This window comes from Bombyx mandarina, chromosome 19 (assembly GCF_030267445.1).
Source record: "Bombyx mandarina strain Sakado chromosome 19, ASM3026744v2".
NCBI classification, from domain to species: domain Eukaryota; kingdom Metazoa; phylum Arthropoda; class Insecta; order Lepidoptera; family Bombycidae; genus Bombyx; species Bombyx mandarina.
The window spans coordinates 9,188,001-9,213,312 of record NC_143225.1 but is presented as its reverse complement, the minus strand read 5'-3'; the positions used below and the strand labels follow the sequence as shown (position 1 = coordinate 9,213,312).

The 25,312-nt window shown below is 36.4% G+C and overlaps 1 protein-coding gene across 8 annotated transcripts in view; it reads right to left on the bottom strand.

Moving 5' to 3' along the window:
- The window catches only part of retn (retained), a 163,851-nt gene that overhangs the window by 126,433 nt on the left and 12,106 nt on the right, over positions 1-25,312 (bottom strand). The gene's annotated exons all lie outside the window — the stretch shown is intronic.

Genomic DNA, 25,312 nt, shown 5'->3' with positions numbered 1-25,312 from the left:
TTAATTTTATTGAAACTTTTTTAAACGAAAAATGATATTATGAAATGAAATGAAGTTGATTAATATGAAACATGGCATGGAATGAAATGAGGTGAGATGATATATGGGATTAAATATAATCTCAGTAAAATGGTGGTCATTTACTGAGACTTTTTCAGTGGACTTTTTGGAGGATCTCGAGAAGTTACGTTCAACGGCTTTGTTTCATTTTCCCACATTTGTGCACATTCACAGATACTAAATAGTTAATTAACCACCGTTATTACACACTTAAGCCTGAAGAAATACTAAATAGACAAAATAAACCAAATCCCACAACTTCACTCCTCGCGTTGCCGCCAAAAAGTCCTCCAACTACTCGCGGTCCGGTAAATAAGCTCACGGGCTCAATCTGAGAGAATTGCTAACACTGACCCTAGTAAGAGCTTCGCTGAATGTATCAGCGGATCTCGTGACATCCGAGGTCCATCTAAGGCGAGCTTTCTTTTTTTGTTTAGACCAACTTAACATTATGGTTGTAAATAATTCCCAAGCATTTTCTACGTAATTGTGGAGGCTTACAACTTGCCTATTGTCAAATTTCCAGGGTTAACTACTCTGTGGATTTTAGGAGTGACAAATTATAGTTGTTTTTTGTTTTCAGTGAGTGAGGGGCTTTAGATTTTTATTACTTTCATTCTGCGTTTCATTTAGTATAGATATAGTGAGAAAAGATTTTCCTTCGTAATTTTTCGAAAAAGTTCGTATTTATCGTGCTCTCGCAAATAGCTTCAGTACAATGACATTATTCATTTTGACATTTGACACTAAACAATAAAGTTCCTTAATGATGTGATATTAATCACTGAAGTAGGAAACCTATGGAAATGAAACGTCAACAAAAAATTCGTGCCACTGTGACGTCATCTGGCCACAAAACATGGCTGCCCAGAAGATTTTAATGTTACTAGGTTTTATCGATAAACGTTCTTGGCTTATTTTATTTTAAATATTGTTGAGTATGAATGTATTTGTAGCTTTATACTTTAATAGGAATTAAGTATATTGTTATGTGCAAAGATGATGTGATTTAGATATTGTGAAATCTAAGACGAGTTCGTGCTTCAAATTTTCCAAGTAAACGATATGACGATTTTTAAAATTTGATACACTGATTTTATAAAGTTGTCGTTTGCCGCAAAACATAAAGATATGGCATAGTACAGTGCCATCAGCCCATTTCTAGCATGCTGAATGTTATCGTATTTTGAGTACGTGTTTTTCTTAGACTATTACAATCTATTTTAATTGTTTTGCTGACTCTAAAGTCCGTAACACACTACCGCAGTGCACCTCAAGGAAGGTGCACCGCACCATTTGAATCACTCTCACTTGAGAGTGATTCAAATTTTAAACTTATCAAGGGACCGCCTGATAAAAAAAAACACCTCCAGATCATTTATTCGTTAATGAAATTACAAACGTCATTCCTTGTGACTTCCTCTCTAAAATCACTTAATTAATAAATATTTAACGAATTTACAATAGTGTTTTACTCACTGCGGAATAAAACTATTTTATTTAAATAGTTCCGAAGAGATTTTGTCGGTAGTCTTTTTCCCGAAATATCTAAACAGAATGTCTAAATATGTTTTGATGACATATTTTAAAGAGGTATTTATGATTAGTGTCATGATGAATAGATTCCGACCGAAAAATGGTGTCCGATATTTCGGATTCAAATATATTATTAAGTGTATAATCTATGTTTCGGATGAGGGCTCCATAATGAATTTAAATATATATAGATAATAGTTTTGGGGCATCGACCTTCTTGAGATCCTATAAAATATATTTTAATTATTATTTTTGTATGTTTTAAGCATGATAAAATTAGAAATTTTATATAAGCAATCATATTAAATCGATATCAAAGTCAATAAATAATGTACAACCCAAAACAGATGGCCGAACTGACGTGACAATGACATTTGGCGCGCTAAACATGGCGGATTTTCGGCCTCATTAGACGGAGACGGAGACATTTACGTATATTCATGTTTCATTTTATGTACGCACTGAAATACTGTTATATTGTTTTCTTGCGAGTTAAAGTGCTGAGTAAGAACGAGATAGATATATGTTTATGTGTGTGCCTTCAAAATTATGTCTATGATATTAATGGATATGGACAATTCGGGTGTCATCGTATTCCGATAAAGATCCGAGTTTTCCTGAAGGAAATAATTTCTCACTACGTCTATACTAACTTCAACTTGATAGCTTCATTCTTACGTATCGAATAAACAGACTAGAGAAATGAACAACATACTCATCGTATAAATGCTCCATTTTTGTTCTTCTTTTAAAACCCTAATGAAAACATGAAAACGAATTTTTGCATTGTTTTAGAAGGCAGTTGACCCTGCAATCCACCTGACTGTAAGAGGTAACACACTTAACATATCACGTTATGTTGTTTGTAAACAACTAAGTCAAAATCATGTAGGCGTCGATCGGATGGCCACACACGCGACGCCAACTTGATCGAATTTACATATCTATTAATGACAATTGCTAACGTTAAAATCACAGATTACTTAATTTAAAGTATTACATACATTTTGTCGACAGCATTTTAATAAATTAATTTATTCAATACCTAAATGAAAACAGTAGAACCTAGTGTGCCTGTACATTGAAGGAAAGAAATAAAATTAGAAATGGGACGAAAAAGAGCAATAGACCATAAGAAAGAATTTTTTTGTATTCTTATTCTGTCTTTCTGTTTGTTTGTATGCGTATTTCTCGGGAACTACCGAAAGAATTTCCGTGAAGTCTTCGAAGGTAATTTGAAGCAGAATAAAGGCCCATCTTTTCATTAAAACGGTGTTGCAAAAAAGTCATTAAAAGCTTTTCTTGATCTAACACGTTCCGTTGCGAAAAAATGTTGATACAGTATATGGTGCTATTTACTATTTCTATTTTGACTGTTATACAAAATCTTTTTCTCCACAATATGTGGAGTCAGTACAACATGTCCTCTTATTCTACTGAGGCCTATCATACGTCATTTCTGCATTCACACTTCTCACGCATATAGGTATTCTTTGATACGGTTCACCCAAGACTTTTTAGGACGTCCTTTCCTCACATTTCCGTTTACTTTTATACCCAGGATCATTATGGCCACATAATTCGTATAACAAGCCTGTGTCACTATAACCTTACACTCTTAATTTTCTCTGTATATTCTTATCTAGTTTTATCCATTCCTATATACATAATAAAACATTAAATTAGGAATATTTTGATTATACATATTAAAATGAACCCCGAGTGTTCATACTGTTCCACACTAATCACAAGGAAACATTTCCACAAGGAAATATTCATTATTGGAAAAAAATAGTCATTTTTTTTCTTTATACGATAAATAAAAATTGGAAAAATATACTGGTTCCCAAACGATGGCCTAAAACTGAGATCTAACCAATTAGATTCGACACAAACGTGACAAATAATTTTAATTTTGAACTTAATTGCACGGAAGTTTGAAAAGCGTCGACTCGATTGGCATTGCTTTGATTTCGATCAAAATGCAAGTTAGATTCATCGAGTCCACAATGTAGGTAAAGCACACAAGTTAATTGTCAATACCTTATTGATACAACTCAGCCCTCCCATAGTGCACTCGAGAGAGAGACTACTGTGTTACGGATCGACCGCCCCCGCGTCCTCTGTTTACCCTCTTAACCACAACTTGATGTTGTCACATAATTACCTCTGCTTCTCCACTGGCACACGTGTGGTCTGGCGCGGCTATAGCAGCCTGTCCATATCATTGAATAACAATCTATCATTTTAATTAGCTGTTCGAAATTATTACAATATAATTTAGAATTCGTGGTCCTTTTTTTTTGCTTAGATGGGTGGACGAGCTCACAGCCCACCTGGTGTTAAGTGGTTACTGGAGCCCATAGACATCTACAACGTAAACGCCGCCCCTCACCTTAAGATATGAGTTCTAAGGTCTCAGTATAGTTACAACGGCTGCCCCACCCTTCAAACCGAAACGCATTCCTGCTTCACGGCAGAAATAAGCAGGGTGGTGGTACCTAACCGTACGGACTCACAAGAGGTCCTACCACCAATAAAGGCGGTACAAAAGGTGATACAAAAGGGTGGTCACTACCCTCAGCAGTGAGGAATACGACACAAGGAGGAGATCTTTTCAAAATTATATTGTACACCGGAAATATCGTCGTAGGCCTTGGATCTCAAGTTTCAAATAAAATGGCGACAGTGACGTTAGATGACTATGTTTTCCATTGCAGCTGAAAACCGAGTGGACCTTTAGCCCTGTAAAGATGTCTTTGAAGACAATGATGACGTAAATTGAAAAATTCCTATTTTGAAAAATGTTTTTTTTTCTTCTTTTTCTAAACAGCAATATTCAACTAGTGACGTTTATCAACGCACCTCGCAGAACATTACGTACCTAGTACGTAACAAAGTAAAGTCTAATTAATGTTTCTAAAGCTTCAGAGAGAGCACCAAGTCCGTGCAGTTGCTAATGTGTCGTGGCCACGCCCCATCCTGTCGCAAAACCCCATGTGCATTCACATCTTGCAAGACTGTTTTCATTTATATTATTTGCGTACAAGTTTAGGGTTTATATAGAACACGTGTGATTATAAAGATAAATGTGAAAGTCAACTATAAATTAATGTTTTTGTGTGTTTTTTTTCTTCTAATTACTAATAATGATTAATTTACCGAATCGAAAATTGAATTATTTATGCCTTAGTTGTTAATGCGTTTGATCTGGATTCAATAGTCAAATTAATTATAAACATATTATCATCATGACCTTTGAATGTAATCGACAACATAAAAAGAATTCTAAACTGTTGCTAATTAAAAAAAAACCACATATATCCGAAATCAATACCATTCGAACTAAATTATTCGACCACAAGCACGCGTTAAAACGTATAAAAACAAAACCCGAAAACTGATGATATCAAAAAAAAAAATTAACATAATGCCATGCGTAAAGTTTGAGATGTGTGCTAGGTGCTTATTAACAATTAGAAAAGGTCAGAGAGACCTCGGGCCCGTGGACCACCGGTGTAAGCATCAGCAAGTCAAATGGAGGATAATGCTATGTCATGAACAGGACTGAGCTGTACTACACTTGCTAAGCTAAGCCGCTATGCGATCAAAATATAAATAAAGTTGGCCTCTAGACATATAGTTCGGTGAAAACGAGAAAAATGTATTGTGTATTATAGCTTTTCTATTTTCAAATTATTTAAATTGTTTTAATAGAGTTTATACATTTTTCTTCTACTAAAAAAAATGCCTCAAACGTGCTTTTCGTCAAAATAGGAAGGTATATGAACAAATTTTTGACATCTAAAGATCATTGGCATTCCTGTACTTATTTTGAATATACCCACTACGTTGAATATTAATGAAATGTAATATTTATATCTCATAAAACGATCTGGTGCAGTGTTTTCTTAAGATTTATTTGAATTTAATGTTTTAGTGGAATAAAAAAAAAACAATACACAACAATGCATTTCAGTTTCTAGAAACTACTAAATATATGTGAACCGAATCGCGGTAATCGGCTTATTAAGTTGAAGTACGTGAGTGACAAACAGAAGAATAATCACAAATATTATTTCCCTAGTCTTAGTTCAGTTACGGACATTAAATGCTTTATGTATAAGGCGTGTGTACATGGTTTTGACAGGGTGTGTAAACCATGATGCCGAATTGATGTCGAAGGCAACTATTATTATATGATTACAGGTGTAGCACCAACCTAAAGCGGGCGCTTGGTTTGACGGCTACTGGATCCACACAATAGAGCACTCGTGAAGTAGGGAATTGTATAGCTACTTATTTGTCTCACAAAAAGATCAAAAACATACGATATGATACATACATATATTTATATTATATCATATTATATCGATGCAGCTTTTTTTGATATAAGAAAATACCAAACTCGTGAAACTTGATATCAACTTTTACTTCTTTGTTGATTTTAATGTTAAGCCTTGAGAAGACTAATATTTTGGCATAATAGGCAAGATATAATAGACTACTAGCTGTATCCGCCCGCTTTGCTAAGCATTTAAAATTAACATTATTATTTCTCACCCCCACAAAGATTCTCATCATTAACGCCCCTGCAACTGGTCCAACACTCACATAAATATTAGCCTATCCATTAATTACATGTATTTTCTACATGGATACCAAGTTTCAAGTCAATCGGATCCATGGTTCAGTAGTTATAACGGAACATCCGTAAAAACCACTGTAGATTTATATATTAGTATAGATTTAATAAATAAATAAAATCTCGTTGTTCAAAACTGTAACAACAAAAACATTGCACTGTAAACAAAACGAGGAAATCTCAAGGAACGTTTTTATGACTTAGTCGCTGTTTCGAGCTCTTAGCCAACGTACGGTATAAGCGGACAATAATCGACATTAGCATACCGATAAAAGAGGCCAACATGCATGATATATTAAAATCACGTCTCCAGAACAATTAACAGAAACGAGCTAACGATCAAATAATAAAAAGTTCTTTTGTCATTACAAACAGCCGGCCGAGAGTTTCTTAGAAACATTAATGTTATTATTAACGTTGAAATAATAACGAGTTATTAGGCGATTTATCGGTTACGTCGGTTAAGCCAATCGCGTTGCTTGACGGAAATCGAGAATATGGCCGACACTATTATCGATACTACTTTGTTTTGCGTAATTATCATAATCGCTATGTAAATATATCGTTAAAATATTTCAATTCTTTAAGTTAAGACGAAAACGAAAATAAAACTATTGAGTGAGTACAATACAAATAAAACAAAAATAAGCTGTGAGTCTGATTTTGACGAGCATTTAATAAGTATCAAATGAATGGAAAAAAAATATATGCAAAAAATGGATTAATGGAATTGAATGTTCGTGATACGACATTTAACTCTAGTCCTTCCTATCTACTTTAACAGTCATGATGCATACAATCACGTAATTCAATTTCACATCCCTATACATGAAAAATACTAAAACCGAATTTTAAAATCAAATTGTTTTCGTTTTGATTTTAAGAAAATAATATTCACGAACTTCACTGGAATGACATAAAACGTGACAATCACAACGATACCTTTCAATATCCTAGTATGCAGTACATTCGAAAACCAATTTTCCGTCATAGATACGCCAGTCAACCTCAAAACATCAGGGAGGACAAAAGGCAAGACGAGACGCATCACCTCCAACCTCCGATTGAGAAACACCATTTGAATAACAATCAATAAATTAATGTACAAACGTAAATTATTCATAACCAGAGTCTGTGACACACCGCCGCGACGAGCTCTGAATCCAAATGAAATTTTATAAGAGACCTTCCTTTTGAGCCGCCATCGCGGTTAGGATGTTAGTTTTCTTAACTTATCATCATTATCGGTTCGCATCACAATGCTCCTTTGAGTGGCCGTGTCGTTTTACTGGACTAATCTCTTTACAAGTTAAAACGGACGGTACAGAATGAGTTTCTCGTGTTAGAATAATTAGTCTGCAATTGAAAGCGTGCTTTATTTCAAGAGGACGGACAAAACGGACTTAGTTGACACGGTTCGTAAACGGTAAAACACTTTCACGAATACAATAATTATTAGTTTTGTATAGAGTAGTACATGATTCCGAAGCGCTGTGTTGTTGTTTTTAGAATGTAAAAATACATTTTTTTTTAAATGACGTTCGGTAAGTGCCGTAAATAGCAGCTCGTTAATTAACGACTGTAATCACATTTCGCCAAACGCGTTACGACACACATGTCCCATCCCTTCGCTGTTCTAAATTTAAATGTTATTTGGGCACGCTCCCCGTCTCTATAGAACCGTATGTAATTTATGAATTTTTGTCCAATGAGCTCATAATGAAATCACGGAGAGGATACAGTTTTAATGTTTACCTTATTACTATCTAAGTATTCTCTCATCTGCGCGATTCCAGTTTTGAGAATGGGTACAGATAATCTATTTCCTAGGAGTTTCCTAGGAGCCGTATGTACGTAAGTTAGTATGTTCACAAATGCTCACGCTTAATTAAAGACATACCTAAAATATTTGGCATAGGCTTCACTTCCAGTTGACCTTTTATTTAAATCTCTGTAAAAATCTTTAAATATTTTTTTATAGAAAATATTATCGTTGAAATTTAATACGTAACACACAAATTATATTTTTTGCGGATTTCATTTTTATTACACGATGTTATTGTTCCTTCATTGTGGAAGTCATTCGTGAACATTTGTTAAGTACGTGTTTCATGAGAAAAATTATTACTTGACTGCGGGATTCGAATGCCGGCACAGTCGATTCGTTAAATACCCTAGTGTCTTATCTTTTAGGCCACGACGACATCATCTTGTTGATCTTTGCAAAAAGTGTTTGATATGAAGTAGTACCGTGACGTAATAACAAGATTACTTCAATAAGGTGTGCTCAAGAACTAGCCATACTCTTAACCCATAGACACAGCCCACTGAGTTTCTCGTTGAATCTTCTCAGAATGTCGTGTTTCCGAACCGGTGGTAGATTCTACGAAGCACTGCTCTTGCTAGGGCCAGTCTTAACAACACTCCCGGTTAGAGCCCCGTGAACTCACCTACACGTCAAGGCGAAGCTGAAATAGCCTCTCAAGGCAGCATAGGTAGGAAAAATAAAAGCAATACTCAGACTGTAAAGTTAACACGGAAAGTAAAGCATTCTGAATACAAAAATCAGAGCAACGTTTATCCTAATATTAATTCGTATGAGAATATCGTTTTAAAACATTGTTGCGTGTGCAGATTACGGCTCGAGGGGAACAGTAGCGGCGATGGTGGCTTCCAATTGGTACCTGTCAGTTTCAAATGTCAAAACGCAACTCGGGTATCGATTTAATCGTGGGAATCGATTATTCGATAATTTCGCAACCGATTTAACCTAACTTTACGAAGGTATTTTAATTCTCCGAGTATAATCCGTTTTGTAAAGCAAACCCTCATAGAATAAGTTAATTAATATATCTTAATACGTTACGCTTAGAAGATTCATACTGAATAAAATGCTGTGAGTAATCGATTAAAAAAATACTTTTCTACAGTTACTAATTCTCCAGGCAAATTACTTATATAATTCTCGTGACTACGTTTTCTTCATCTCGTTCTTCTCTTCTTTAATCAATTCAATTTTTTTCTAATGTTAAAGGTCACATATTAAAAACTACTTCGACACTAATAGCAGACATTGCTATTCGGTTAACTTCTTATGAATTGTCTATAGTTGGACAAGTGGTCTTACTAATATTTTTATTTGAGACTAGCTGACCCGGCAGACCTCGTAGTGCCTCAATCGATAAATAAAAGACAAAAGGAATCCGTCCGATGGGGGGGACATCAAAAGACAAACAAAATTGTTATTTTTATTTAATTCCGAGCCTTTTTATATATAAATATCTTTTAAACCTTCTCTGGACTTCTACAAATAATTTAAGACCAAAATTAGCCAAATCCGTCCAGCCGTTCTCGAGTTTTAGCGAGAATAACGAACAGCAATTCATTTTTATATATATATAGATTGGCAAACGAGTAACAGTTATAGGTACTGATTAGCTCGAATCGTTAAATTCGCTTACTCATGCTTTTAAAAAAAAAAACGATTTGTTTCATCGTCACATATTTATTAATGGGACATAGTTACCGATAAGTGATTTCTTCATTTTCCCAGCACAAAAAAACACCTAATGCTTTTAGATTAATATATTTTTAAATGATCTTTTAACTGCGAAACTGTTATTAAAATTGATATATGTACGTCACCTAACAGTTTCATCCCGGGACAAGTTATTATTATAGAACATATCCCTGAGTAATATTATTTAAATAACAAAACTGGCATGATAAGACAAGTCGCTTCTAATTGCAAGCTCCGCAGCGTTACTGCATTTCAAAATGGCGTCCGAGTGTGATTTCACGTCATTAAGACTAGTTATCGAACGACCTACTCGATACCCTCTAATTACGTGGTGCCTCCCTGAAATTCACAGTGGGCAACTTGAACGAGCCGTTTTTAATAAAATTATCATGATCTTTGAGCAATTTACAAGCTCGGTGCAAGGTAAAATATAGCTTGTTGGTAATTTATAAAACTCTAAATGCCCTAACTGCAATTCGCATACATTGTAATGGCATTTTCAAAAAACGAACCATTGTTTTCTAATAGAGCTTGAAATCACGTAATCACGATACTTCGTTTTAAACGGACTAAAATTACATCGTCTCTGTGTTGCCAGCTACCGTTTTGAATTATACCAATAATAGTGCATTATAAACTGGAAATGTAATCAACGATCGACATTCAAGTCCACATGTGGCGCGAAGCGGGCGGGCAAATATGATATAATTGGTGTTCGTTATAAACAGGCTTCGCGGCTACCAACACTAATATCGCTAATAATCCTCTAGGAGTACGTTCCGGAAACGCACCAGATCTTTAATAAGCACTTCTGATTGAGATCTCGATAGCACTTAATAATTATGCAGATATTAATGTGTCCAATTATATCAATTTTAATTAATCCGTTTCCAGTAAGGGACGTAGTTTAAATAATACTTTTATTTTTTAAATATATTAATAACTAATATCGACAATTTTTGGGTCCGAGAACATCGACAGAGGTCACGGTCACACGTCCGAACACGAACAGTGTGCTTTGTGCGAGTTTTTTAACTTCTCGATCGCGTAAAAGTTATTCTTTTTTATTATTGCCCTTGTAGGCAGACGAGCATACGGCCCACCTAATGGTGAGTGGTTACCGTCGCCCATGGACTTCAGCAATTCCAGGGGCAGAGCCAAGCCGCTGTCTACCGTTTAATACTCTCTACAAGCCTCGTTTGAAGAAGGACATGTCATAGCGCTCAGGAAACACCGTGGAGGGGAGAATTCAAATTTGTATGGAGTTAACTTCTACACGATCGATAAGTTAAAAACTCGCACTAAGCACACAGGACAAGGGGGTAAAACGTCCCGGAGGATCTTCAAAATTACGTTTCACCAACTGAACCCAGGAAATTTCGTGTTGACAGTCTTCGATGTGCCGACTGACTACATGCTTTATCGCTAAATTTGTCAAAGACTTATGCATCATCCGCTGGACTCCTAATGTGCCTGAACCAACAAGAGTCCGGGAACACGGCCTTCTATCAAACCTTCTGGTGCTTGTAGTAAACGAGGATATTTCTAATGAAAAAGAAGAATGCAAACGTGATTCTTCTTGAGTTTAAAAATTTTGAAATTATTAAAAATGATCGTATAAAACCTTCATTAATTTCGGCCAATTACTAAAGCTTTTTTGTCGATGGAAATTCTACTTGTTCCACGATTAATTTATCATCGTCACTTGAAAGTTTAGCACAACAAACGCAACTGAAAAGATATAACTTAATTCATGACACAAAAGGACAAAGCGGCCGCATTTAAATATTATTAATTGAGGTTTCACAAAAGATTCTGTTTCGAACAAAGAATATGAATGGAGTATTTCCGAGTAGCCATTTTATTAAAATGGCGGCGCTAGTGATGTGGCGCTAACTTTGAAAATGATTAATCAAATTATTAATGTGAGGGAATATACACAAACAGCCTTTAGAATATTTAACGACCGGTGATAAGGTTTTCATTCATGTCAAATTCACTTATAGGTTACCGCCTATAAAGAATTCAAAATTTTCTAACAACTTAATTGTCTTAAGCGTTCTACTAACATTCACATAATTTCAATATCTCTCAGTTTTAAATGGATTGTTTTATTATAGCGCAATATAGCCCTGAAACTTAGCCAACTTAGATTGAACCAATTACACAGGATTGCGAGAAAAACAATCGGTTGTCGATCATCGAGGATACGAGATATCGCACGAATTCTCACGCCCATCGCACGCTAGCTATACAAAAAATTCTCCTACAGAAGGATCAGTCGGAATTTTTATTATTTTCTTAACAATAAATGTTGAAGACTAGTTTCTTTGTCATAAAGTCAACAATGCGCATTAGTTGAAAATAACTTCTTAAATTATGTTATCTATGCTATCTTCTATTTTCGTTTTCGCACAATACCTAACCCTGTTCCCTACTATAAAACATCATTTACCAATAATTTAAAACAGAAAAAATAGCATAGTAACTGATCTTCCACAAAAATTAATATATGATGAAAAGTAAAATGTTGAAATATTTGGTTAATCTTCCATCTTTGAATGATTCGTTGTTTCCCCGCCTATGCCGATAGCCTTGAGAGCCTATTTCAGCTTCACCCTAACGTGTAGATGAGCCCACGGGGCTCAAACCGGGAGTGTTGCTAACACTGGTCCCAGTAAGAGCAGTGCTTCGCAGATTCTACCACCGGATCGGAAACGCAACCCACTGAGAAGATCCGAAAAGAAACTCAGTGCCGAGCCCTTCGTCGCAAGTGAAGGGTTCAGCGAGAACGGTGACCGGTGCTTGAGGTACCTAAAAGCACCGTTAATGAATCGGGAGGATCCGTAATGACGTGGGATGTTTCTAAGCTAAGCGCCACCCGTGGACTATCTGTAAATATTTTTTTGTACAATCACACAGTATATTTATCGAGTTCCCCGTAAACGTTCTAGATTATTACAATAATGACGTATATCGAACCCTTTAATAATAATACCCCACGTTGATACAAACGTAAAAAGTATTAATGCAGAACAGAACATGTAGAATAGTTATTACTTTACCAACTATTTATTATCAGATGTCGATAGTGTCGGCAAACATACACATTCGTGGAATCTAATACATGTTTAATGAAAAATGTTTGTAGTACAAATACCATAACGGTTCGAAATTAGTAATTTGATAAAATTAAATGTGATTTCATTGGTGTGCTATGGTGTTTCGGATTTTTAAAAATGTATATTCAAAATAAAATAAAAACGGTCATCAAGTTTCACGTTTCGTAGAAGATGTAAATAATATGTATGTTTAATACTCTAGATAGTAAACTAAAAAATGATTACAGTTACAATATTTATATTGCCGTATCAAATCTTATACCTTTAAACGAGCAATTCTTGTATATTAATATTTTAATTGTAATTTCTTGTATATGTATATAATCTGAATCTCGGAAACGTTCCAACGATTTTCATAAAATTTATTATACAGGGGATTTTGGGGCGCGATAAATCGATCTAGCTACGATTTATTTTCAGAAAATGTTGTTTAATTCGTGTTTTCAATAATCAACTCTTCCCGACATCTATTGGCGAATAATAATACTATTTTTCTTAATTGAGGGCAACTAACCAAGATGGCGTTATCAAAAAAAAACCGAACCGGTATCGTCTAGTATTTTATTATGAAAGGCCAGTTTCTTTGGAATCAATGATTTTCCCGTGTTCAGCAGAAACCTCAAAACACAGAAACCGTCTAGATTGATATCGAAGCCGGAGCTCTGAACTCTAAGAATAACAATCATTATACCCTTCAAATGACATTCTTAGACTATAGAAATAGACCTTACCAAACCAGTGTGACTTAATCTAACTCGCTACTTTTAAATTACAAATATTACGTATACATACTATTTACGTATATATTTTCCTAACTAAAATATATACAATGTTATACACAAATAGAAATTAAATTAATTTATTGAATCAAAAACTAAAAAAAAATTAAATTAGAACATACCCTCCACAGATTTATTATTCGATATCGTGAAAAGGGCTACCGTTTAATAGCGAGCGGGTGATTCGATTTCAAATCACGATGATTATACATCTTGATACTTGACCGAGCACGCGCACGCTAGCGTCATTCTTTTTTTCTCTACGACCCAAAGCAGGTTTGAATTTATACTTGTTAGATTTTTAATAGAATATACTTTCATAATTTTTATATCTCCTCCTCATTTTTTTTTTCTACATTGTGTTTAAATTAGCCTAAAAATGGATCAAGTATTTATAGTAAAGTAAACGTGTGCATTGGAATGGTAGCAGTATCTACCCTTAGCCACTTTTCCAATCAGACGTTTCACAAAACCGTTAATTTAAAAAACACGTAGCATTAACTACACAATTAAAACATTTTATTTACTGTATGAAATAGGCACAACTGACGCACGGGTATTACCCGACAAGTTTCCAAGAAACAAAAAATCCACAATGAAAGTATTCTTTACCTGTTAAAGGTAAACCGAATGTTTGTTAAATCACAACAAATTTCACTTGGCACAGCCGAATAACAATTGTAACTGCGTCATCTGCACTAAGGGTATCGCTAGGCACTACAAAATTCGTACTTATTTCTAAGTGGTTAAAGGTTTAAATTCTGGCGAACCACGTACATCTGTTTAGGTTTTGTTGTATAAAAATAGTGGTCATAAAATATTATGCGACTCCAGCCTTCCCTAGCAGATTACTACCTAATCATTCCAACTTTAATGTGATAATAATATTCTCTTCCTTATAACAGGTCCAACCAATTTCTGTAAAGGCCATGATGTAGCTATGAAATGTCTTTCCAATTGTGTGATAGTTAATATATTAGAAGGCCAGTGCTTTAACGCTCTTCTCCGGTCACCGCCCTCGTCGAACCCGTCGCTTGCGACGAAGGGCTCGACGAGCGAACTAACCCATAGACACAGCCCACTGAGTTTCTCGCCGCATCTTCTCAGTGGGTCGCGTTTCCGATCCGGTGGTAGATTCTGCGAAGCACTGCTCTTGCTAGGGTCAATGTTAGCAACTCTCCGGTTGAGCCCCGTGAGCTCACCTACAAACGTTAAGGCGAAGCTGAAATAGCCTCTCAAGGCTATCAGCATACGTAGGAAAAAAAAAAAAAAAAAAGGCTCTTCAAGCACGGGTCTTCGAGTATTGCGACGAAGAGTTCGACGAGCGACAAACCCACAGACACAGACCACTGAGTTTCTCGCCAGATCCTCTCAGTGGATCGGGATTCCGGTCCGGTAGTGTTCTTGTTAGGGTTAGTTCTTTTTTTTATTTTTTTTTTATTGCTTGGATGGCACAAGAAGTTCTTCCACCAGTCGTTTGCCTATTAATGCCTTTAAAAATATTAACACGAATGAAACTGGACGTAATGCTTCACTGTGAACACCAGCACGGAGGGAGTGGCCTGTGAGCAATACATGTTTTCTTTAAATATTAATTTCGTTGATCCAACGTCCATTAACGAACACAGTGATAAATCCCTAAACATAAAGTTAAGTTGGTCCGGAAATAAGATCGTTGACATGTTTTCTATAAATTCAACAACGACGGTGGGCGGCGTCTTTGTGATTTCACATAACGTCATGGGCACTCGGTCGTTTGCCAACGCCATACTCGTGTATCGGCAAACACTCGTACACAAAGCTAAAACTGTTTACACGGATTTACTCAATTCAATAATGTAATGTCGTATTTCGTAATTACAATGTTTGTGAATTATATCATCGACTAGCTGAGTCCCGCGATGTTATACGCGGTTATTGTCGTACCGCCGATGACGCCGTGGGGCGAAACTAGTCTAAAAAAAGTAGCCTAAGTTACTCCTTATAACATCTGCTACCTATCAGTGAAAGTCCCGTCAAAATCAGTCCAGCCGTTCCAGAGATTAGCCGGAACAAACACACAGACAGACGAAAATTGTAAAAAATGTTATTTTGGTGTTTGTACCGTATATATATTCATATGCATGTAGCAAAAAGCGGCTATTTCAATATTACAAACAGACACTCCAATTTTATTTATACTTTTAGATAGGCAATTCAAGAGATTTTGCTTCGAAGGAATTTGTTTAGTTTAATCTTAAAATCTTAAATTGTTATTGAATCATTTCAAATGTTCACTGAAAGGACCGTAACGGGTAACGAATTAACATCAAAGTGATTGTTAATAAGCGGCGAACGATAAAAGCAAAATAAATCCCTTTTCTTAGATCAAAATCCAATTCTATCGCTATACTTTTACGGTTTAATCTGGCGTGTTTTATTGTCATTATATTATTCGGACATTCCGAATACAGTTTTCGTGTCACACAGGTGTTGTTCGTTGACATCTGAATATCGTGCTAATGTCAGACAGAGTACTTTAGAAGCTTATAGTGCTAATTATTTAGTGCCTATTTATTGTACTGTAAGCTTAAATAAGATTCATTTAATCGGACGATCCTATGGAAAAATAATGTACGTTAGACTGACAACGGAGTCAGCGGTGTAGTACTTAGCGTCCGTAACCGCTGGGCCGAGGGTCATGCCTTCAATTCCCGCATCAAACTGACATTCGTGTAATGAACAAGTTTGCTCTTTCTCTGGGTGCTTAATATCTGTATGTGTGTTTGTTGAAACGTATCTATGTATATCAGTCTCTTATTCAGAGAATCCTAGTTTGGATCTAAATGACTGTTTCTGGGTTGTCCTCGTTATTATTATTACAGACTGGTGGTAGGGTTGTCAGTAATGCGCCCCCACACGCTTTGGTAGGACCTGCCTATCTCTGAAACGAATCTACCATGCGTTAAGGCTCGAAGGACACGACGCTTTGCAACAGAGATTGTGTCTATGACAGCAATATCATTGTGAGTGGTGGCATTTAGGATGTCCTTAATAACAAGCTGTAAACACTTCTTTCCGTCTATACCAAACAATATCGTATTTACATAGCTTGATATGTTCAACGATCTTTGTTAGTATATTAACATAGAATAGGAATTATTAAGTCAAAGCAATTTTATGACAATAATCTGTTTATTTATGAATCATAAGACACAGATATGAAACGCCGAATTCCACGAACTACTAACGCCACATCTCTCAAAGCCATCCCCCAATTCTGTTCGAATCCAAGAAACGCTTGACATCAGGTTGCCTGTGAGCTCGTTGGCCGTAATTAATCAATCAAGCCGTAACACAGCCTACGTTTTTTTTTTAACTTGGCTACATAACGCTTTGTTGAGATCACGTTAAAACATGTATATTAAAATGTAAACGCGAATTAAAGTTGAGATCACGATATAACATGTACCTAAATTAAAATTTAAACTCGTTTTTTTTTTTTACTAACAATCACACCACGTTAACTGGTCCCGATAACGGAAATAAATGTAAGATTTTTATTATACACATACATATATTTAAGATACATCCATAACCCTGGAAAATACATTTATATTTATCATACAAATACTTTCCCTTGGCGGGATTCGAAATCGCGACCCCCTTGTGTAGTAACCATGTCACTTACCACTACACCAGACGGCCGTTAATAATTAATCAAGTAACTAAATCTATACTTATAGATACGCACTGGCTAAGATTAGTTAAAGTTTATTTGTTACGTTACCTAAACAAGATAACGTAAATGTGGTGCTCATCCGAAATTAAAGAAAGGAATTATTTATTCCTCCACGAAAAATACACCTGCCCCGTCTGACGGACAGGTATTTTATTTCCTTCGCCATTTTAGTGCCAGGAACAGACCAGTCTTATCAGGCCCGTATCTCCTCGGAAACTGCAGGTAAGGAAGGTCAAACATCTCTGTCTGTATTTAGCAGAACGTTTTAGTGCTAGTAAATAATTAAGGCAGCTAATTTGATGCGAAGGAAGCCGTTTCAGCTGTTGTTTACGCGCGGGAGCCTCGATTGAATGACGTCGGACTATACGCAATCATTCTTTACTGGACTGGACGTACAGGGAATTTGGGCAAGGAAAAGAAACACAATTCCACCACTGATTGGCACGAAATATTAATGTATTGTTTAAACAAAATCAAATTAGACTGCGTTTTGTATTTATTAACGCTATATAGGAAATTAATTAAAGGGACTGTTAAAAAGAATGTCTTATGTCTCTAATAAGGTGTATGTATATTAAAATTTAGTGAATGTTACCATAGAATAGCTTATTAATGTGCGAACAGGTGATAAATTTCAATAGTTTCAGAAGAAAAACACATTTTAATGTATCATAAATGAACCACATAGTTAGATGGACAGATGATTTCAAGGCTCGCCTAAAATTGGCACAAACCTCTAGGATACCACTATGAGTAAAGCGACGACTCGACTCATTACATCATGCACAATCAACTCATAGATACATTGGTGAACAATTTCAAAAGCCCATTCAAGTACACCGTAATTATTAATTAAAAAAAACAAAATGTGTGCAATTCACACGTGGTAGTAGTGAAACCTTCCAAAATTAAAATACAATTATCCTAAACGTCTTAAGTATATGTAAAATTTTGTCATTAGTAAATAATCGTAAGGTAGCGCCCTCTGTGAATTGATATTTTAATTTCACGTATAATCCTAAATTAAAATTCACTACAAGAGCTTTCATACACACGTTAGTATTAAAAAATCTCACAGATGGCGCTGTATTAAATAGTATGTATATTTCTGTCTCATTCTTTGCTGGCTTCATCCTACACATTTTTGTATTTGTGTCTCTTACCTGTCGTTTTTTCCGTTGCATCCGGTTTGAAATCACAACAATTCTAAAGAAGTTTTCACTTCAAAAAATACACTTAATTAAACATCAACAGCACAATAAGTACAAAAGTTATTGATTGCGTCGTATATCGAATATCATTTCGACATACGATGTCTCAAGTGAAACCGGACAAATGCTAATGCGTCCTAACCATTATGGTATCAAACAAACAGTTGCCTACATGCAGAGAGCTTACTTTTATAATACTATAACAAACACATGCAACTAATAATTCCATTAATATGTCCATATTACATATAACTTACATTAATAATTGATTTTCTACCTAATCGCTGGTAGGCTTAGGGGCCATTCCAGTCACTTCCGGTTTGATAGATGAGCTCATAGGGCTCAACTTGAGAGGTATAATAACTAATACTAGCCTTACTAAGGGAAATGCTTTACTGAAATTACCCAACGACTCCATACCCACTGACAAGGTCCCGCGAGAAACTCAGTGTGTCTATAGGCTAAATACGGGTTCACCCAAAAACACAGAGATTCTTCTGCTCTGAACATCGGAGCCACTTTAGATTAATCGTGACCATGACGCTCACAAAAGCTCACAAATATGAAGAACTCAACAAATTATTATTAGAAAACATGGGCAAACTAGTTCCTTGTGCCAATAAACTCCTCATTTGCGCTACCACAAATAGAAGAGAGGTCGAAGTTGGTCACACAGCTGTCTGCCCTTCCAAAACATGTGACAAGTTAGTGGTAATGGTACCCATGGAGACTAGCAACAAGCATCATAGTGTTAGTACAGGAACTAAAGCTTTACAATACAATATAATATAATAAACTTTTCGTCACTAATAAAGTATAGATGCATTGCAAAATACGAACTAAGTTCGTATAGATTAAACATTAATGAAGTAAATAAGATGCGACATACTTAGTGATCATATTGTAAGTGATATTATGAAATTAATTGGCTTCTTTTGAACCAGCTGACAGAGGGATTGACTGAAAAATGTGCAGCAGTATTCGCAATACCAGCATACTCTAATCGCAATTTCTAATGTTATGTGCTATTGAAAGGTAGGAATCCTCAAAGGTAGGATCAAAAACCTACCTAATTCTGCTGGGTATAAATTACATTCCGGTTCAAATGGTGGGATAGCCGTAATACCAACTGAGATTGCGATCTCAAGTTTTAATGTAGATAGAGAATTGTTGTGCCAGAAAACCTATCCATCTATAGTAAAATAGAGTAACATTCATGACGGTAATCCAGCGATATCAACATAAAATCGAAGAATCGCCTTAAATGTATCGAGTTCCATTAAATCGATAACCTTACTTCGTTTCTAAGACGTGTCAAATTACTGTACAGAGCGAGCTTCGCCCTAATCGATTTTATAGGGCTGTTTGATTTCAATTGGAGCACTGACAAATCTATTTCGTTGCATTCATATCATTTCTGATACCTTACAATTTCGGGAGCTGTACCTAAATTTTTATTAGCCACTCCCATTGTGTGATAAGGCTCTTATGAAGAGTTTTGGGCACTAAATAAGAGTTCCATGGTCACCCTGAAGCCCATAGACATCAGTGACACAGTATGCTTACCTTGAGAGGCTATTTCAGCTTCACCCCAACTTGTAGGTGAGCTCAAGGGGCTCAAACCGGAGTGTTGCTAACACTGGCACTAGCAAGAGCAGTACCTCGCAGAATCTACCACCAGATCGGAAACGCGACCCACTGAGAAGATCCGGCGAGAAACTCAGTGAGCTGTGTCTGTGGGTGGTAATTCGCTCGTCGAGCCCTTCGTCGCAAGCGACAGTTTCGACGAGGACGGTGACCGGTGCTTGTGGTACCTAAAAGCACCGTTAGTGGACCGGGAGGATCCGTAATGACGTGTTTTGGGCGACGTCGACTATTTACCATTCTGTCTACATTATCGGGTATGTTCCTCACGCTATTTCAGTTTCGGAACTTGTATTATATTAAAATTAAATTTATCCTGAAAATGTCGTTAGCGCGATTCAGGTATCAGTGAAATATTTTGTGGTCTATGATAACTATCGCTACATCAGCATTAGTAAGTAGTACTCAATAACCAATTACTTTGCAAGCGCAATGACATTTCTACGAAACTGGCAGCCTTGCAATTCTAATAATAATAAAATTGTAATAAAAATTAAAGTCTATAAACATGCGTTGGTTCTAGAAGTGCTTGTTATTGAGAAACAAATTTAGTATCGTACATTTTAGTGACAACCGTCGTATTTATATGAATAATAAATATTCAACGTAATTACGAGTATTACTGTGAATGCAATATGTAGTAATGGCACAAGAATTTTGCCTAAATATTGTTAATCATTTTTTTTTGCTTAAATCGGTGGACGAGTTCACGGCCCACCTGGTGTTAAGTGGTTACTGTAGCCCATAAATATCTACAACGTAAATGCATCTGGAGATATGAATTCTTATGTCTCAGTTTTTAAAATAGCCTTCGAACCGAAACGCATTACTGCTTCGCTGCAGAAATAGACAGCGTGGCGGTACCTACCCGTGCGGACTCATAAAACGTCCTACCACCAGTAAAATAATTTTCCAAGCAAAAGATCTCAATGCTCATCTAAGCGGTTACAATAGGACTCAACTGGTAAGCCACAGCTATAAGGTGGAAGCCTCGATTTTATTTTAACGGCTGCCCCACATTTCGAGTCAGAAGGCATAAGTTCTTCGCAACAGAAATAAGCATGAATGTTGTATCTACTCGTGCGAACTCACAAGACCGTCGTAGTGTACCAATACTGTTAAATTAATACGTTCCACTATTATTATTAACAACCATAGATATGATTTAGTGTTTGCATCAATCATATAAATTTTTTAACAAAAAAGAGGCATTAGTTTACCTTTAATTCAATAGGTTTATCAAAAGATGAGGAGATAAAAGCAGATAAATTTTGATTGATCGATTAAAATGGAAACCCCGAGAATGCATTCGTGAAATCGTGTGATCAAACTGTAATTTATTAAAACAGCCATATTCTACGATTTCGCTTGTATTTAAAAAAACAGGATACAAAACTAATATGTACCACAGCGTTTTAAAATGACGAATTGTTATCACAGAAACCCGCGACCATTCTGAAATTATCGTCGTAGTCCATTTATTTATTGTAACATTTAGCACACGGAATTTCTCGCCGGATCTTCTTAGTGATCGCGATTCGGTGCTGGATTCAGCGGAGCACAGCTCTTGCTTGGACTCCTCCTCCTCCGTGCGTCGTATTCCTCAGTGCTGAGGGTCGTGACCTTTACGGAGCACTTGTTAGGACTATGTTCCTCCATTCACTCCTGTCCTATGCGCAGTGGATAGCGACATTGATGCTGGGTTCCAAAGTTCTCTTAATCTGAACGGACCAGCGCATGGCATTACGCCCCCTAGGCCTCTTGGACTACTGTTACCAAAAGTCTCTCAGCCTGAGCCCCGTAAGCTCGTCACCCGTCAAGTGAAACCAGAAAGCTCTCTAAGATAGCCTTGGTAGTCAGTAATAAAAAAAAAAAACATTTTGTGTAAATATTTACGTATTAGGATTATACAGTTTATTTCAAATGCTGAGTCACATCGTTCAAAATCAGTATTTATACGCATCGATCAGTACCTTAAAATTGTATTCGTATTCAAATATTTGTGGTATTATATTTACGAGAAATAGCGAGTGCTTTTACCGATGGTAGGACGTTTGTAAGCCCGCACGGGTTAGATGCTCGATCCTATTTTGCCGCGATTCATTCTTGCCCGGATTCCTCATCTATCAAACTACAGTGATAAGATAATCATTATTAATCCATTGTTTCCACATAAACTTACCGTTTTAAAAACTTAAGTAGCCGACTTAATTTGTTTATGAGTAAAAACGGAAAGATTCAAATACTTGTATACATTCTTTATGAAGACCCACATTAATGTTGAGTGTTCAAAAAAGAGGCTTTAGTCTGCGTCAAATTACAAACAAATATTGATAGATGCTTTTCGTATGGGAAAATCCGATCACGACTATTCACAACACGAGAAACACGGAAACACCGATACGGTATTCCGAAAAAATAGTTCAAGTAAGCTTGACGGCAATGTTTACAAACAGATGATGACTGCTAGTCGAGTGTCCCGACTGTTTGTTCTGGCAAATATTAGATCGGAAAATTGCGTACGATAAGATCGTTCTGTTCATTATATGAAAACTTATGGCCGAGGCAAATTCGTCAGATTTTTTACTTCTATACTTTTTATTTGTTTTTCCCTACGTATTTGCTGGTAGCGTTGAGAGGTTGAGAGGTTATTCCAGCTACGCCCGGGCGGTGTTTACTTTTATACCTAGTACCTCTAGCCCTCTTTTTATTCTAGTAAATAATACATTCCTCAACAATTTATTTTATGATTCACACCATTATCTAAAGTACTCTATGGGCTATGTTTCAAATGTTCCTTCCTTTATCACTTTATTGAATCGAATGTAAATGTAACTGCAACTAGCATCGGCTTAATTAAGGACAGGCATGCAGTGATCGCAATATCGGAACGCGATTATAACACGAACGTATTATATATGACTTCGCGAAGACCCACAGATGCGGCGTGATACGATGCGGTGTCGACTTACATAACCACAGTTGTGCTATTTTAATTATTTCAATAGCGATCCTAATTATTAATATTTTTTCCGAGACTGGTGAAAGCGACTCGTCTACCTGAGACCTGTCTCGCGGGGGTAGGGAGGTATGGCGCGTCGACGGAGACGTATTGTTCTCAAACTGTTGTAAAGTTTCATCAATCGTAAGCACCTACCTACCTTGTTGCAATGACAAAAAAGAAGAGTTAGAAACTGATAACAAACAGAAGGGCGTTTTTAAAATTATTAGACGAACAAAACGAAAACTTTTTGCAATAAAATGAAAAATAGACTCTCGGTCGGTTGTTCTTACAACTAACCTAAAAAGGAAAGCGTACGAGAAGAAATTGCAGCCAGGCCTAGAAGAAAAAGAGGAAACAATCTAGCGTGGCATTTGTTGTAAAATGGTTGCTATAAAAGTTCAAGATGGTTTTGAAGTCGTCGTAGCCTAAAGGATAAGACGTCCGGTGCATTCGTGTTGAGCGATATACCGGTGTTCGAATCTCAGGCGGGTACCAATTTTTCTAATGAAATACGTACTCAATAAATGTTCACGATTGACTTCCACGGTGAAGGAATAACATCGTGTAATAAAAATCAAACCCGCAAAATTATAATTTGCGTAATTACTGGTGGTAGGACCTCTTGTGAGTCCGCGCGGATAGGTACCACCACTCTGCCTATTTCTGCCGTGAAGCAGTAATGCGTTCCAGTTTGAAGGGTAGGGCAGCCGTTGTAACTATACTGAACCCTTTAGAACTCATATCTCAAGGTTGGTAGCGGCATTTACGTTGTAGATATCTATGGGCTTCGGTATCCACTTAACACCAGGTGGGCTGTGAGCTCGTCCACCCATCTATGCTAAAAAAACTTTTATTGTCCTGAGAAAGCCCATTCTTAGTGTAAGCGAGTCAAATGCATACCAAATATACGACATTTACCACGTGTCCCTATGAAACTGGAAAGGCCTTTGGGCCACCAGTAAGTAATCCCTCACTCGTAAAAATAAAAAAAATCAGAGGTGTCAAGGGACACCCAGATGGAACGAAGTTCCTTTCGATTAATTAGTGAAAGAATTGTAATTTTTTTTTAAGTTGTATTAATAAATTACGGCATTATGAAGAAGAAAAAAACAATACTATGAACTAAATTACTATTGTTGAAACGCTATCTCAAGAAACTGTACTCATTACGCGGACCAATCGGATACGAGCAATGTCACGCGATAAACGCCTACACGTTGATTGGTCAGAATGACGGATCTAAAAAGTGTCGTGACAACTTTTCGTAAGAATTTTTTCCGTCTAGCCCCCTTTCACAACGCGCGATAAGGAACTTCGTTCCAAAAATATTATAATAATACGACATTTAATTGAAGATGGCGCCCCCAATTACCTGAGATGTGCGACCACTCGAAATCTCGTAAGCAAATATTTGGAATTATGTGATTTCGGCACGACACGACTTCGCAATCTAAAATAATATTTTCTTACTTCGTTTTAATTTCTACGAATCAAATATTGTGATAACATATGAATTTTATACGTTAAATATACCGCACGAAAAAGAATTGGCTGAACCCAAAAAATAATGCTTTTTTTTTATTGCTTAGATGGTTGGACGAGCTCACAGCCGACCTGATGTTAAGTAGTTACTGGAGCCCATAGACATCTACAACGTAAATGCACCTCCCACCTTGAGATATGAGGTCTAAGATCTCAGTATAGTTACAACGGCTGCCCTACCCTTCAAACCGAAACGCATTACTGCTTCACGGCAGAAATAGGCAGGGTGGTGGTACCTATCCGTGCGGACTCACAAGAGGTCCTACCACCAGTATGGTTTTGCTTAATGAACAGAGTATTGCTTGAAAGAAACTGCTGATTTATGAAATTTATTAATGCCAAAGACAAATATTTTGAATCCAATGGGTTTCCGATTGAATGTAAAGATCGCTGTCATGATTACATAAATAAACATCTTTTTGAGTTAAATTACTGTAATCACTGTTGATAAAACGTCTTGTGAGTAGGTACCGCCACCCTGCCTATTTCTGCCGAGAAACAACTATGCGTTTCGGCTTGAAGGATGGG